At 48.8% G+C, this 15,531-nt stretch overlaps 1 protein-coding gene across 11 annotated transcripts in view; it reads right to left on the bottom strand.

Annotated features, from left to right (window-relative positions):
* The window catches only part of Slc8a3 (solute carrier family 8 member A3), a 147,263-nt gene extending 134,323 nt beyond the window's left edge, over nucleotides 1-12,940 (bottom strand). For 2 of the 11 annotated variants that reach the window (XM_075947586.1, XM_075947583.1), the window contains exon 1: nucleotides 12,068-12,782. The gene's annotated coding sequence lies outside the window, so the exon portion shown is untranslated. Of the gene's footprint in view, nucleotides 1-11,907; nucleotides 12,786-12,860 lie in introns of those variants that run through there. The other 9 variants (XM_075947588.1, XM_075947582.1, XM_075947580.1 and 6 more) reach the window with 9 other exon arrangements.
* Between the last annotated feature and the right edge of the window lie 2,591 nt (nucleotides 12,941-15,531).

Below are 15,531 nucleotides of genomic sequence, written 5' to 3'. Positions count from 1 at the left end.
TCTGTCTAAGAGGTATGGCAGACAGATGTGTCTTCAGATGCTCACCCTGCTCTGTCTAAGGGGCATGGCAGACAGATGTGACTTGGGATGCTCTGGTAGTTCGACTGATGCAATTAGAATCTGGATCCGTGGAGGAAAACCTGATGATGCTCAATGCTTTCCTTGCATTATTTCTTGTCTTACCAGGGAAGGAGGCACGATCATATCCATTCTATAGATGGCACATTCGAGCTCAGAAAGGTTCAGTCATTTGACCAACATCACAGTTACTAAGGGGAATGGTAGGCACCTGAATTTTGGAAGTCTGCGTCAGGAACACATCATATTGGGTCCCATGTTTGAGCAAGAGCCCAGAGAGAATAAAGTTGAGTCCTCCTGGATACAGAGGCTTCCCTCCACCGCCCCCACAAGCCTGCAGGTCCTACATGTTCCAAGGCAGCTTGGAACAAAATAGTAAGCCTTGAATTTGAAAGTAAGAGGCAAGATTGATTCACAGTTGTGTCTCAGTGAGTGGGAGACCCTGAGAAGTCCGTGATGCTCTTAGGGGCAATACCTGCATTATCCCTAAATCTCAGGTTGGGTTCGACAGTGTTTACAGTTATTCGACACAAGGATGCTTTGATTATCCAGAAGGGACATATTTAAGTTAGATCAGCCCAAGCAGTAGGAGAGCCAGGCTTGGAGTTCAGATTCCCAAGCAGAGCTCAGAGGATAAAGAATAAGCCACGGGAGGGTGGTAGGGAGAAGAGGCTGAGACAAGGTCAAGGAGAGTTTTCATTCTGGATTTACCAAAAGCCTCTTGGATTGAGTCCATTTTGTAAGCAACTGTTCCTTGTCCATTTAGGGAGAGACGCTGTGCTGCTGATTGGGGTACAGCCATGAATGAGTTATAACTCGCAGAGTTTATCTTCTGATGAATACAGTTACAGCCTGGGAAGTCATTGATGCCCTTCTCTTGCTGTGCTGCCCTGAGCACTCAGGTAGGTGGCTCTAAGGTGGTGACATGGGAGCGGATGAAGTGCATTAGAACTTTAGAATAATGTGGACAATCTTACAGTGACACAGGGAGTCATATTGCACAGTCCTTCCTCCTCCAGTCTCATACAAATGCCATCTTTTGCCTTCTCTTAAACCTCACACGTTTTAATGACACCTGAACCATGTGACTATGCCATGGAAACCTGTCAACACTTTCAAGGAAACCCCACACATAAGAAAAGAAAGTCTATAGACAGAGCAGAGCTTCAGTCTACTCAGACTATATACAAAGCACAGACTTGGGAATGACAATAAAATTGAGCCTCCATTAAGAACCCATTCGATGGCTGGCATCGTGCTAGGCACTTTCGTGTCTTCTGTTTAACACCTCACAGTGCCACAGTGAGACAGACGTTGTTCTGTGTTCTAGAGAAGAAGATATGGGGGCTCACAGGAGGTCCATTAGCCAAGCAAGTGACACATCTGAGCTTTGAAACTCAGAATGTCAACTGCAAAGTCGGCTTCTAAGCCCCAGGGAATGAAAGCTTGTTGGACAAGTAGGATAGCAAACTGGGGTCCAAGACATCCCACTCCTTCTGGGAAGCCTTTCCTAGCGACGCCTCCCTCCTCTACTTCAGAAATGAGTTATCCACACAGAAGATCATATACACTGCCCTGGGATTATTTGTGTATGGCCACAACATCCACACTTTTCTGGCAGTTCCATGAGAGATTTCAACTCAATTTAGAGAAGAGTTTGTTGCTTAAGTTTTTAAAAATGTACTTATTTTTGTGTGTGTAAGTGTTTTGTCTGCACGTGTATCTATGAACCACATGCACGAAGCACCTATAAAGAGTAGAAAAGAGCATCAGATTCCTTGAAACTGGGGTTATAGACAGTTTGGATCTTCCATGTGGGTGCTTGAAACCAAATCTAGATGCTCTGCCAAAGTAGCCAGTGATAATGGTTACTGAGCAATCTATCCTTCTTGTTTGAGATTTAGATGAGTGACTATTCTCAATGAAGAACCACTGATCGGAGCCAAGTAGTTAAACTTGGATATCTTTTTTCCTTATAACATCTCATGATTGGAAGATACTACAATTTACTAAACTTACAAAATCCAGAAAATCTGTGGAGTCGCCAATAGGGAGAATGGGCCAGAGACCTGGGAGGATTGGGCCTCTGCTTAGGTTAACGGAATCTACATCTTCACGTCCTCCCTCAGCTGGAGACGGTGATGAAGGAAGTCCACATTCTAGAGATGTCTGTGTGTCAGAATAACCTGGGATCCCCAAAAAGGGTGGATGTCTAGGTTCTACTTCCGCTCTAATTTTAGGCTTCCTAGGATTAGAGCCTAGATGTTTGTGTTCTTATCAAGATCCTCCATTGATCTTCAAGATACTGCTAAGTTTGAGAATCTTGGGAAAGAAAACCAGGATCTGATGATGGAGGAGATATCATCTGTCTATGTGTTACTTTCATAGGTTAATAAAGAAACGGCCTTGGCCCTTTGATAGGACAGAAAACTAGGTAGGTGGAGTAAACAGAACAGGATGCTGGGTAGAAGGAAGTGAGGCCAGCCACGATGGAGCCAGCTGCCAGGTCAGACATGCTGAATCTTTCCCGGTAAGCCACCACCTTGTGGTATTATACAGATTATTAGAAATTGGTTAGTCAAGATATGAGAGTTAGCAAGAAGAGGCTAGAGCTAATGGGCCAAGCAGTGTATAAATGAATACAATGTGTGTGTTGTTATTTCAGGTGTAAAGCTAGCCATGCGGGAGCTGGGCAGGACAAAAAGCAGGCCTGCTCGTCCCCTCACTATAATCTGACTACATATGCTTCTTGAGGATTTCAACCATTAAGGATTTTCCTGGGCCAGAAGGACTTCCGCTGCATCATGACCTACACGTGACTGCAATGAAGCCTTGCTGTGCAAGACTCTCACCCTCAGGGACTCCCATATGCTTTTGTGAAGTGCCAAGGATAGCATTCTCTTTCACATAAGGATAGTTCCCCCTTTGGTTGTTCTCTCTAAGCTTGCCGTGTTTTGCTCATACTAAGGATATATAGAACTAGAGTGCTCTTCCCTTACAGGGATGCTGCTCTTCTGGTTTCAGCCAAACAGATTTCTAGTTATTTTTCCTTTCAGTGATGGCAGCACAGGCCATCTCTAGTTCCTGTGACCTTTTTTTCATTCATTCGCTCTCCAACTGGTGCTTGCGTGAAACTCTGTGTGGAAGTGACGCAGGTTGACACGCTGTGAGAGGTTACTCTGAACCTTTGTCCTAAACATATTTTTCCCCACAAACACACACACACACACACAAAACAAATTCTAAGAGGGGCTAGAGGTTTTTTTTTTAAAATCATATTTCTGTATCCCCAGTGCCTAAATCAGTGTCTAGCATATAGTAGATACTCAGTAGATTTATTGAATGGATGCGCAGAAGAAAATTAGTAGGAATAATATCCACTGATTTCCCCCACCCTTGGCAGCGTTCGACTGGAGGATGGAGAACCATCTGTTGGGGATGCTGTGAGCAAAGATTTTCAAATTTGAGTAAGACGAACAAAAATATCATCCTTCTTGAGAAGCACACATTGCATTGGGGAAAAGTGACAGAAAACTGAGTAATTAGGACAAAACAAGTGTTATATGTGGAAGGACATACAACGATGTGGCAAGGAAATTTGAAGAAGAAAGGGTTAGACTGGCATGGGGCCACTGGGGCCAGTTCTGTGACCCAGCTTACATATCTACGACTTGAAAACTGAATGGTAGCTAGCTAGGCGAAAACTGGTGTACTGTCAACATGGACAGCAGGAAGCCCAACGTAGAAGGAATTTGTGGAACTCAAGATGCGCAATGTGCATTTAGAGAAAGGGAGACAATGTGCTGTGGCAGAGGGCATCTGAGATCAGCTGTGGAACTAGGTGAGAAATCTCTAGAAGGCCTTGAATGCCTCACCAAAGAATTTGGGCATCACCTTGGAAAATATGAGGAGCAATATAAGCTGAAAGTTTTTTAAGCAGAGGAGAGATAGGATTAAGATTTTCTTTTGGACAAACAGTCTGAGGTGACGGCAACATGGAACACTCCCCCCCCCCCAGGATGAACAAAAGCAGGGCCTACTGTTTAAACTCTCTCAGCACTGGGGAAAGGAGGAGGAGAAACTAATGCTGAGGAAGCCATGGATTTCAGAGCTACCTAAGGTAGAATCAGTCGAAGACGGAGAACGGGGACAACAAAGTGACAAAGAAAGGAATGAAGGCTCGCAGCAAGCTCATCACACTGGCATCTTCTGCATCACACTGGTCCTCCAACGAACACTCCTTCTGCTTCAGAGATCCAGGACCACAGAAAGAGGAGCTGGAGGAATCGTCACAAAGGATCCAAGTCACACACCTACATAGCTCAGGACTTTATGGAACACTGGACAAACAAAATAAGACCAGCAAGAGTTCTACATGACTCCCCTGCCCCAAGGAAGAGCGCAGGGAGTCCTTGGAATCCAATCAAGGCACTAGTGTGCTCCTCAGTTTAGTGGAGGTGAAGACTTTTGTTGATTCAGTAGCCTGACGGAGTGTCCCTGTCTCCACCCCCAATGAGTACACAGAAGTGTACACAGGTCAGTATCTAAATTCAAGCAAGTGGTCTGGGAACTTAAAATCACTGGCTGAGAACATTAGAGAAGGGGTGGGATTAGAGATCTCCTGTCTGTCAAAAAATAAGAATGTAATTCCTGTAGAGGGAACGCTGCTATGGGGATTTTTAAGTTTTTTTAGTTTTGAAAGATACAAAGTTTTAAGATTAATACACACCCAAGTTTGAGTACAAGAAGGCTTTATTTATTTATTCCCTGGTGGTGGTGGGGGAGTTGGGAGGTTGGGGTGGTGATGGTAGTGGTGATGGTGATGGTTCTTATCTGCTGAGTACTTATAGTGTTCCCATAAAACTCATAGGTTCTTTGAAGGTGGTGCTGCCTGCATGTGTTCTCAGATTTACTGAGTGTAAATACGGGTCACACTCTGGCCTAACTTCTGTCCAGTCAGAATTGCATATCTCGCCTTGACTACTAATACATCTGCCAGTCTTGCCCCAATTCATATTCTGCTCCCCACAAGATAGTTTTTTCCTGAGACAGGGCCTCGTTGTGCAGCCCATGCTCATCTTGAACTTGCTATCCTGCTTCTGTCTTCTGGGTGCTGGGATTACAAGCTAGTGCTACCAAAAACCAATTAGATATTTATAAAACAAAAAAAAAACAAACCTACCTACCAAAGAGATCATGCCGTTCCTTGCACCTCAGCATTTCTGGACACTTTGCTCCTCTTCTAACTGCTAATTGACCGACTTTACCTCTTGTTGACATGCTTTGCAGCCCCACTAAGGTAAAGTGAGCTAATGATTCTGGCTATGGGTCTGTCTCAACCACATCCACACATGTCCCTTTTTCATTCCATTCTGGTCCCCAATGGCACTTTCCTTCCCAGACTCTGGCCCTTCTCCAGGACTCTCTGCCATGTCATTTTCATGCCTTTCAGAGCACATATCACTTGCTGAACACATTGTTGCTTTTGTCTATTTATTTTTTGGCTTACCAAGAAACAAAAATTCTATCCGGGCAAGAAATGTGCTTCAGACTAGAGACTGGGATATGGAGGGCTCGATACATATTTATTGAATGAATGAAGAATGACCATAGAATTAAATGACTAGGAAGCCATGTATTTTGAGACTTCAAAGCTTCCCGATGACCCGTAGGGAGAGAAGTAAATAGTTAGCTAAAACCCTCAGAAAACAGCAAGTTCTGTTCCTTTAGACGAACCAGAAGAACCATGTGGTGTGAGAGCATTGCCTACAGTCCAATCAGCTCAGTTCCTCCCCTCAGCTGGAGCGTTCTCACCCACACCTGCCTCTTGTTTTGGAGGCTATGAGCATGAGAACCCGTTTTGACCCTGAATCATTCATTCAACAGAGATTTAGCTAGTCAATGCGCCAAGAGTTTACAAAGGCCTTCTCACTTGCATGGTCTCCCTTTATCTTTATCGGGGGGGGGGGTGATCACACAGATGAAGAATCTGGTGTTCAGTCAACAGTCAAGATTTCTATACAGATAAGTATGGAGCCAAGAGCGAACTTTTCTACGCTGATTACAGAAGTCTCCTTCCACCCATCCTGCTGGTATATGTCAGGCGGGGGAAGGGCCAAAGAAAAGCAATCCCTGAACTGAGAGAAAATTGGGTCAGCGGGCAGAGGTGTGAGAAACATCCACATCTACCTAGATGTTGCTCTTCCTCCTGTCCCTGGCTGTTCCACAGAGACCACCTCTAGACTCTACGGTTGACGTGACTCAACGTCAATGCAAGAGTGCTGGCGTCCTTCTGACCTGTGGCTGAGGGAAGCTGGGAATTGCTGTCTTTTACACAGGTTTTCCTTAGACCGTTCTCCCATGGTTTGATTCATTTTAATGTCACTTCATTTATCTTAAGTTTTAAAATGTTGAAATAGGGAATTCAATCATATCATTGCCTAAATGAAAAACAAATGGGGTCTGGCAAGCCATCAGAGTCGTCTCTCTGAGATAGAGCTGGGGGCTTCTCTCATGCCATCAACCCCAGTGGTATGCGGGCCTGCCTCTGTTTCACAGGGAACATCTTCTAGCTGCTGCTGTCATTGAAGCTGCTTCCTCTCTCTCTCTCTCTCTCTCTCTCTCTCTCTCTCTCTCTCTCTCTCTCTCTTTCTCTCTCCCCCTCCCTTCATGATTCCCCTCAAATTTACTCCCCCTTTAGTTCCTTCTGAGGAGCAAAAAGGCACAGCCACAAGGTGGTTCCCTGCCTGGCTAGGGAGGGAGTATGACGGGTGTGGGTCACATGACCCACATGGGCAGAGCTTTTGGTAGACCCCTAGACACAGTGTTTGTATTGAATTCTTATTTTAACGTATTTTTTCCCTAGGAGAAAGTGTTGCTGAGGTTGAAACAGGAGAGTTGGAGCATTTGGGGGCCCAGAGCACTGCCAGTCATTCTGAGAAAGCCGTTGAGTATTGCAGTAGAAGGCCACTAGGGACTGCACACTGAGGAAGGTCAACTGAGTATCACTGAGTATATCCAATTCCTGAAACTGATGGACATCTTGTTTCAGACAGTGTGCAAGTGGCTAGACGTAAGGCAGAGGCATGCGGAGCTAGAGGCACACGCTCCAGGAACATCCTGGAGTAATAGCACAAGCCACCAGGGAAGACCGCCAAGGGATGGTGGAGAAAGGGAGAAATGGGAAGGGGGAAGATTCTTTGAGAAGAAGATGAGGGACCATAGGAGAGCTCAATCCACCAGAAGCCCAGCAAGGAAAGGTCTTAGGAGCTAACGGTCCACATTATCTGATGAAAGTGAGTATGGGGAGAGAGAGAAAGAGAGAGAGAGCATGCTCACTACAGTCTGGAGAGCGGGAGGTCCTGGGGTAGAAGGTGAAAAGCAGGAAGTGATGAGCAATGGAGTGATAAGGAAATAAAATAATTACCACTATACAATTTCAAAACTTTAATAAGGTCAGATGGGGAGAGGGTGGTGGAAGGGGAAAGTGGACACGCAACACTCTTTTTAGAGCAGGGCTTGTGGAGAGACAGGATTCTGTGTTCAAGGTGCAAGCGACTCCAGATAAGAGGAGTCCTGTTTAGCAAGAGAGCGGTAGTTCTTCAGAAAAGAAGAGGGGTCCTAAGCCGAGTGGAACAGACATGATACAGGGAAAGGGTCTGACTGCACCACACAGTCTTCATTCCCCTGGACAGTGAGTTCCTCTCCTCTCAAAGGATCTAGAAAGCACCACCTGGAAGCAAGGGAGACTTAGCTTCTAGTCCCTGCTCCCAGATTCAATTACCACATGACCCAGCGCACTTGCACAACCGGGGTCACCTGATTTTGTCAAGCCACGAATCAGAGCAGCTCGTGCTTCTTGGCCTGCTCCATGCTATATCTAGGATGAAGTGAAGCGGTTTTCTTAGTAGGTGGGACTCTGTATAAAACAGCCAAGTATCCAGGATCCTGCGACTAGATTTAGCAACTCCCCCAAACGGTTCCTTCAAGAAGTCTGTCTTCATAACACATATCTAGAAGTCCTGCTCCAATGGTCTCGACAGATTTAATATAAATATGAATCTGTCTCATCTTCCAGTGCTCCTTCTGAGGGTGGGAAGGCTTTTATATCCTTAAAGACCTCTCCATCCTTCATCTTTCAGGGTTTGTCTTGCTTTGTAGCTCAGAGTACCAGGAAGTAAGCCTTTTCCGTGCTGGAGCCATTCCTCCTCTCAAGGCCTCTCTCCTCCAAGGCTGTGTTTACAATGTCTATTCGAGACATATATGGACAGTCAAACATAAGCCGGCCTCACTGAAGAAAATCAGAGGACCACCTTCCTCGAAAGGACATTCTAGGGCTGGAGATATTTAAAAGCTTGGTTCACAACCCAAACTATAAGATCATTCTAGTTTGCACATAACCCCTCTCTCCATTAGCACACTTGGAGAGCTACAGAAGCTTCCCACTGGTCCTACATCCCAGTTCCAGCCAGTGTCTGCACATTGTATAAAACTCTAGTTTGCTCCTTCACTTCTGGAGTTAAAGCTTTCCTAAAGCCTCACTGGAAAATTCCGTGTGGTTCCTTAGCACAGAGTGCAAGCCCTTCGCGGTTTGACCCTACAGCTTCTCTGGCCTCATCCCCCTGCATCTCTGTGTCCAGGCATTTAGAAAAAACCCTCTCCACTTTAGACATCTCAAACACTGATCTTTTTGCTCAGCGCTGTCTTCTTTTCCCCTCTATCCCCTCTCTGCTTTCACCAAAGCTAACCTGAACCCATCCTTCCTTTCTGAGCTCATCTGTCCTAAGAGGTAGCCTCCAGGCCCCAAGAAGAGGTGACTGTTTCCATTTACTTCCACTGATCTGACATTGCCCTTCGGGTAGCAGAAATCACTTTATACAGTATTTGACTCCTCATTGGTTGGTGTCCCTGCTAGCATGTGTGTTTATGAGGAAAGGAACCATTCGGTCTCGCATGCCTCTGTTACCTAGCTTATATCTGGCAGAGTAAGTGCGTTCTGAATGTTTGTTCAATAAATGTCTCCCCAAAATATCAAGAGAAGGCTTTCTCTTTTGGAGAAAATATTTGAACCTCTAGGCAAAGCAACTGGACTGGAGTGAAGGGAATTACTCCACCCCACTTATCAAACTTAAGACTGTGAAAAGAAACCAAGATGGTGACATCTCCCAAATCCAAATCCTGATTGTGGGCAATGGCTGGACCAGACAGGGTGGGAAACAATGTCACACCGCTGCCTAGGAATGAAACGCATCACTGTGACCAGAGATTATACAAAAGAACTGATTGGCACAAGGAATAGAAGAGGGCTGGAGCACGGAGTCAGGGTGCCAGCTCATGGAGGGATCCAGAGCGAGGGGATTTTATTTTTTATAGTACTACAGATTAAACGATCATCCTAGTCAAGAGCTTTCCCACTGAGCTACAACCTTGTTTTACTGGCCCACACCCCCACACACCAATCTTCTTCATTGTTGTTGATGGGCTCTCACTACATTGCCCAGGCAGGCCCTGAATCTGTAATCCTCCTGCTGAGGCTACAGACAGACGCTGCCAGGCCTGGCTTGATTCTACAGACGAAACAAAGCCAACAACAGCAAAACAGAGTTAGTTCGGAAACTTCCCTCTCTTCTCTGACCTGGAGTAGAAGACCCACAGGGGCGAGGATGCAGCATAACCCTCTGGTTCCATTAGTTTAACAAAACAGTCACCAAGTGCCGGCTTGATGCCAGGCACAGGGTTAGGCCCTGGGGATGCATTGGGGATAAACAGCCAGTTATCCTTCCTCCTGTCTTTGCAGGGCTCATTGTCCAGAGCTGCTCTCAGCGTTGCTCAGTTACATCAGTAAAATTGAGTTGCGTCTTAGATCACTTCAAAGTGATAGGTTCAGATTGTGGGTTGACAGAGTAAGGAAATCGAGCCTAGTCAGAAGGAATGGAAGGCTTTCCCCCGTTAGGGGTGTTGAGGACTGGCATGTGGAAGAACAATGGGCATTCCATGTAAAGGGACCTGCACCATAGCCTTCTGGTCTTCATCAAATTAAGAAGGAACCACTACAGTCAGTTCCCAGTTATATGGGCTCTGTGGGATCTCCTTACACACACACACACACACACACACACACACACACACACACACACACACCGTTCATTTATTTAAAGAAAGAGACGTGTGCGAAGGACGGCTAATGAGAATGTAGATTGCAGTGCCAGCCCCGTGTGACTAGTCCCCATCCAGTCGCCAAAAGCTCTGGCCATCAACCATCCTCTTTTGCAACATTGCAAGGCCTGAGTTTAGGAACAGCTTCCTCTTACAGCTGGGTGAGCCAGACAGAGGCAGTTAGTTATGGGGCTGGGAAGATAGGGAGAAGGGCCAGCCGGAGGTCATTTGTCCATCCACAGTGAACTGACGCCCCTGTTTCAGGAAGATCGTGGCGCAGCAGCTATATTTGAAAACCGAGGTAAACAAGAGCTCAGCTCAATTGGACAGACAGAGCACAACAGCTGTGGAAGATTAATCACAGGAGCGCGGCTGCAAGTCACCAGGTCGCTGGAGGCCCGCAGGCTTCCCTTTTGGTACCCCACCAGAAGACCGGATGTGTTCCTATCATGTACCCACAAGCCTCCCCCTTTGGGGTTTCTTGGCCACCCAGGAGCTGGGCACCTGGCGCCCAGCTGCAGCCTGCATTTCTGATAAATTGCACCCAATTTCAATCTTTCTGCCTGGGAAACAAACCTTAGCACCAAAGGTTCAGAGGTTTGTTTTTAATTGCCAAAAGAGAAAGGGGAGGGGGGAGAGGGATAGGAGGCAGGCAGTGAGCGAGGAAATTTACAGCACTGCATTAAAGGCGTTTGCTCTATTTAGCCCCCCTCAACATGGTTAAAAATAAAACACAACGAATAAAAAGGAAAAAACTGCCTCCTCCCCCGCCCCCCCACCCCGCAAAGCCCCTCTAGCAAATCGTTTTCATCCTCTGCCCCAGTGGCTCAGGTTCTCAGGGCAGGTCAGTCAGGGCCTGCAGAAGCAGGGCTAGCCTTAAAATGAGGGCGTGTGTGTGTGTGTGTGTGTGTGTGTGTGTGTGTGTGTGAGAGAGAGAGAGAGAGAGAGAGAGAGAGAGAGAGAGAGAGAGAGAGAGAGAGAGAGAGAGAGAGGAAGAGAGAGTTGAAGGATTGATGAGAAGGGGGGCTTAGTTATATACTTTCACTTCTCTCCAGGGCCTGGGATCTCCCAGACCATGGGGGCTCTGAAATCTCAGGACTTAGGAGTCTCTCTTATCTTCTGCTTGGCCCAGGAGTCTGCGGGGGGGGTGGGGGGGGGTGGAGGAAAACGGGCGCGCTAGGGCTGCAGTTGCGGGCCGGCGCCAAAGGAGTCCCAAGGTTGGTGTGCCCGTGTACGTGTGCAGTGTGCGGTGGTGTGTGTGTGTGTGTGTGTGTGTGTGTGTGTGTGTGTATGTGTGTGTGTGTATGTGTGTGTACCTGGGTCCGTGCCAAGCGAATAACGCGGTCCCCCTCCTAACCCCAGAACCGGTGGGCAGTCAGCCCCAGGAGCCCAACAAGCCCTGGCACCGGCGAGACACACGCACGCACGCGCGCATACACACACACACACACACACACACATCTGGCAAGCAGATTCCCCCATTGAGATGCCCCCCTCCATTAAGTCAGCAAACCCACGACAGGACTGTAGCCACGTTTCCAGTACCGTGGCTCACAAGGCATCTCTGGAGGCAACCCAAGCACCCTCGCCTAGACACTCTGCGAGATCCTCCCCGCAACACCGCATACACAACGTACACTTTCCCGAGCTCCCTCCCCCACTTCTGGCACTAACCTACAGGAAGGCAGTGCATGCGAATGATCTTCAGAAATAACTTATGATTCTTCTCCACCAGGGACCCTCTTGGGGGTATCTTAAACCCCAGATCTTGGCGTCTTCTGCCTCTGCCGCCCACCGGGGTGGGGGTGGGTTGTGGGCTCATCCCATTACTCACCGATTCCACTCAGCCTCCGGAGCCCGATGGGCAAGTGAGGCGGGTTAGAAAGGTGCGCGATGCCCGAGCCGCCCGGCTCCTCACCGGCCGCAGCGGCTCATCGCCCCCGCGGGCTGCGGGCCGGCTGCAGCGGCTTCCAGGGCATGACAGTCCGCCGCGGCCACCCGCCGGAGCTCGTGGGCTGGCAGCTGTCAGGGGGCTGCGGGGCAGCGCATCTGGAACTCGAGCGCCGGGGGGCCAGGGCTCAGGGCGCAGAGTGCGGACCCTCGGCGGCGCCGAGCCAAGGAACACGGATGGCCCGAGAGTGGCCCGGGCAAGGCCCGGAGTCCCGGCCGCCTTCGCCTGGGGATCCCTGCGGGAGGGGCGGGACGGAGAGCAGCGCGGCGCGCCCTGGCGGCTCGGAGGGACCCCGGCGGGGGCTGGCTGCCGCGTCGCCCGGGCTTTCCCGAGGCTGGGAGCGCGCGACTCAACCTCGCCCGCCGTCACCGCGGGAGACGTCTCGGCCTCGCAGCGTGCACAGGGGACGAGCGTAGGGGCCGGTTTCTGGGCGAGCCTAGAGCTTTGCCCATTAAGCCTCCGCAAGAAGCCAAATCAAAAAGCCAATCTCCAAGCCTCCAAACCCGACGTCACCCTATCAGCTGGGAGACAGCCACACCGAATGACAAGCCGCGCATATTTAGCCTGGCACACGGAGGAGAGACTTGCACAGCGCTTCGCGGCGGGCCAGGGACATCGGGCCCGATCCTCGCACACAGAGAGCCCCCGGAAGATCGAACGCGGACGCAAGCCCTACCCGGAGGCCACCCACCCAATCGTTGGGCCCTGGAGCTTGGAGCTTCGCGGCAGGCGGCAGCTGCGAGAAGGCGACGCGTCCTGACCTGGATTCCCCAGAGTTGGAAGCTAGCAGGCGGGAGCTCAGCACCGGCTTTCCCCTTGTCCCCAGGAGACGCCGCCCGCAATTCCAAAATTAAGTCCCCTCCAAACACATCTGTGGTTTTTAAATATAGCAGGGGACGATTACCCAGGCAGGGTCCACCCAGGCCTAGGGGAGGACTCAGGGAGATGGAGGTTGGCAGGGGGGCACTCCTTTTTCTCTCCCCCCCCCCCATTTGCCGTTTATCCCCCTTCTCTTCTTGGTGCAGAACTCAGCCTGTCATTTTCTCAACCCAAGTCAAACAACAGCTTTGTAAGAGACGCTTTGGTGAGCGCTGCTCTGTAAGCTTTTGGGGTTTTTTTGAGGCTAAAAATAAAAGGGGGCTGCCTTTCAAATTGCTGCTTACTCTGGGCCTGGAGGCTGGAGCAGAGATGGCCCTTTGATGCAGCCACAGAGCTAGGGTTTGGGGCTTGGCTCGAGAGTAGTGTACACACACACAGCCTTAAATCAGACGCCTGTAATTTCTGTTCTATTTGTCAGGCGTGGTCCTGGTTGCAGGAGGCGTGGACAGACCACACCTAAGGATGGGGTTGCGTGTCCTCAGTTTATCGGTGTCCTCAGGCAGTTGTGAAGTGAGAGTAGTGACTGCCCCTTTGTAGATGGGACAGAAACCGTTCTCCAAAGCTTCTCCTGCCTGAGGCCAAGTATAGGGGTGAATCACAGGGCGTCATATCACAGGGCGTCATAACACCAGACATCAGCATCTCCTGAGCAGGGCTAGGGTTAGTGCCAGCGAATTTGGTTGCATTATTTGATGGCATCCTCACAGGAGGGTAGGAAACAAACGCGATTACTACTTGCACTTTTTTGTTGTTGATATTTTGTCTTGAAGAGCTGAACCGGCTATCCTGAGGCTACGTGCAGCAGGCTGGGAATAGGGGTACAACTGGAGGTGTAATAACAAGCAGCAGGTGTGATGCCACAACTTCTAGGTCCCTGCGACCCGGGAGATGTGCCTCTCCAACAGAGTTTGCTCCAAAGAATTACCTGAGAATACGAGGCAGAAAGCAGCCGAGCTTGGAAGAGAAAATACTCTTTTCGTCAGGCCCTTGATTCAGTGTTTCTTTAGCAAGTCAGGAAGCAATCTGGCCCTGGATGGTTCGGCATCCAGGATGGTTGTTAGGAGTGCTTTCAGACCTTTTTGTGGGCTTTGAATGTGGAGGCTTCCTGGCTGAAACTCTGGCTTTGTCCGGTTTCAGTGACTCCCGAAGGGGTGAGGTATCATATACACCAGGCAGCAGGATTTTACCCTATGCTGTCTACATGGAACGGTAGCGCTGCTCCATGAAGCAGTCGTGGGGCATCTGACTGGACTGCAGTGAAGACAGAGAGGGATGGAGGGTGTGCACCGTGGGACAGCTCTTAGGAAAGGTGATCCTTTCCCAAAGACGCCTCACATCCCTTATGAAAGTGACAGGTCCTGGGACTCAGTCATCTTCCTGGAATATGGCAATAACCAAGGGTACGCATAAAGAGCTGGGTTACAAGGATGTATGTGGTGGTACTTATAACAGGAGAAACCTGAAATTTTTCAACAAAATTGGTGGAATACATCACTCTGCAGTGACACACTACCATATAAAATGCTGATGCAGCAGTCTGTGTATTGACGTGGAAAGGTTTCCATGATATATGAGACTGAGAAAAAGGCGGGGGGGGGGGGAGGTGTGGCCGTGCCACGACAACATAAAAACACATAAAACATTTTAAGTGGCTATGCTTGGTGGTAGGATTTCTAGTGATTTTAAATTTATACACACATACTTTTTGAGGAGTAAATTATGTACAATCAAACCACTTGCTTTAAGTACATAAGTTGATGTTTGTGGCAGTTTGGATCTTCAGTGCCCCCCTCCCATGAAGGTTTACTTTTAAGGTTCTACTGAGAGGTTGATGCTTAGTGGGAAGTCTTTAGGTCTTAGAAACATACCTTCAGAAATGATTGGGAGGGAGAGAGGGGGAGGGAGCTCAGATGGTAAAGTATGTGTCATGCAATCATGAAGATCTGAGTTTGGATCCCCCAGAACCCATATAAAAGCCAGGTATGGTGGCATATGCCTGTAATCCAGTGTTGGACAGCAGGTAGGGTGCAGAGACGGGAGGATCCCTGGAGTGCATTGGCCAGCCAGACCAGTCAACTCGGCATTTCCAGCTTCAGTGAGAGCCCTGTCTCAGAAACTAAGTTAGAGAGCATGTTCACATGCACGCACAGGAGCACACGTGCGCGCACACACACACACACACACACACACACACACACACACACACACCAGCAAACATATGCACATACAAGACCGTGAGGTTATACCTCTCTTTTCATTCCTAGCCATGAGATAAACATTTTTGCTCTGCCACGTGCTCTGGCCATCACATGCCCCTGCCTTAGCAGACCCTAAGCAACTGCAAACCCACAGTCATGGGTTAGAGCACCCAGAACCAACCTTTTCTCTTAGACACTTATGATGGCAATGCTACATTAACTTGCACAACAAGTCTGGTAAAAAGTGTTCACAAGCAAAGCAACAACAAA

Source organism: Microtus pennsylvanicus, chromosome 14 (genome assembly GCF_037038515.1).
Source record: "Microtus pennsylvanicus isolate mMicPen1 chromosome 14, mMicPen1.hap1, whole genome shotgun sequence".
In the NCBI taxonomy this organism is placed as follows: domain Eukaryota; kingdom Metazoa; phylum Chordata; class Mammalia; order Rodentia; family Cricetidae; genus Microtus; species Microtus pennsylvanicus.
This window is presented reverse-complemented; position numbering and strand designations above follow the sequence as displayed.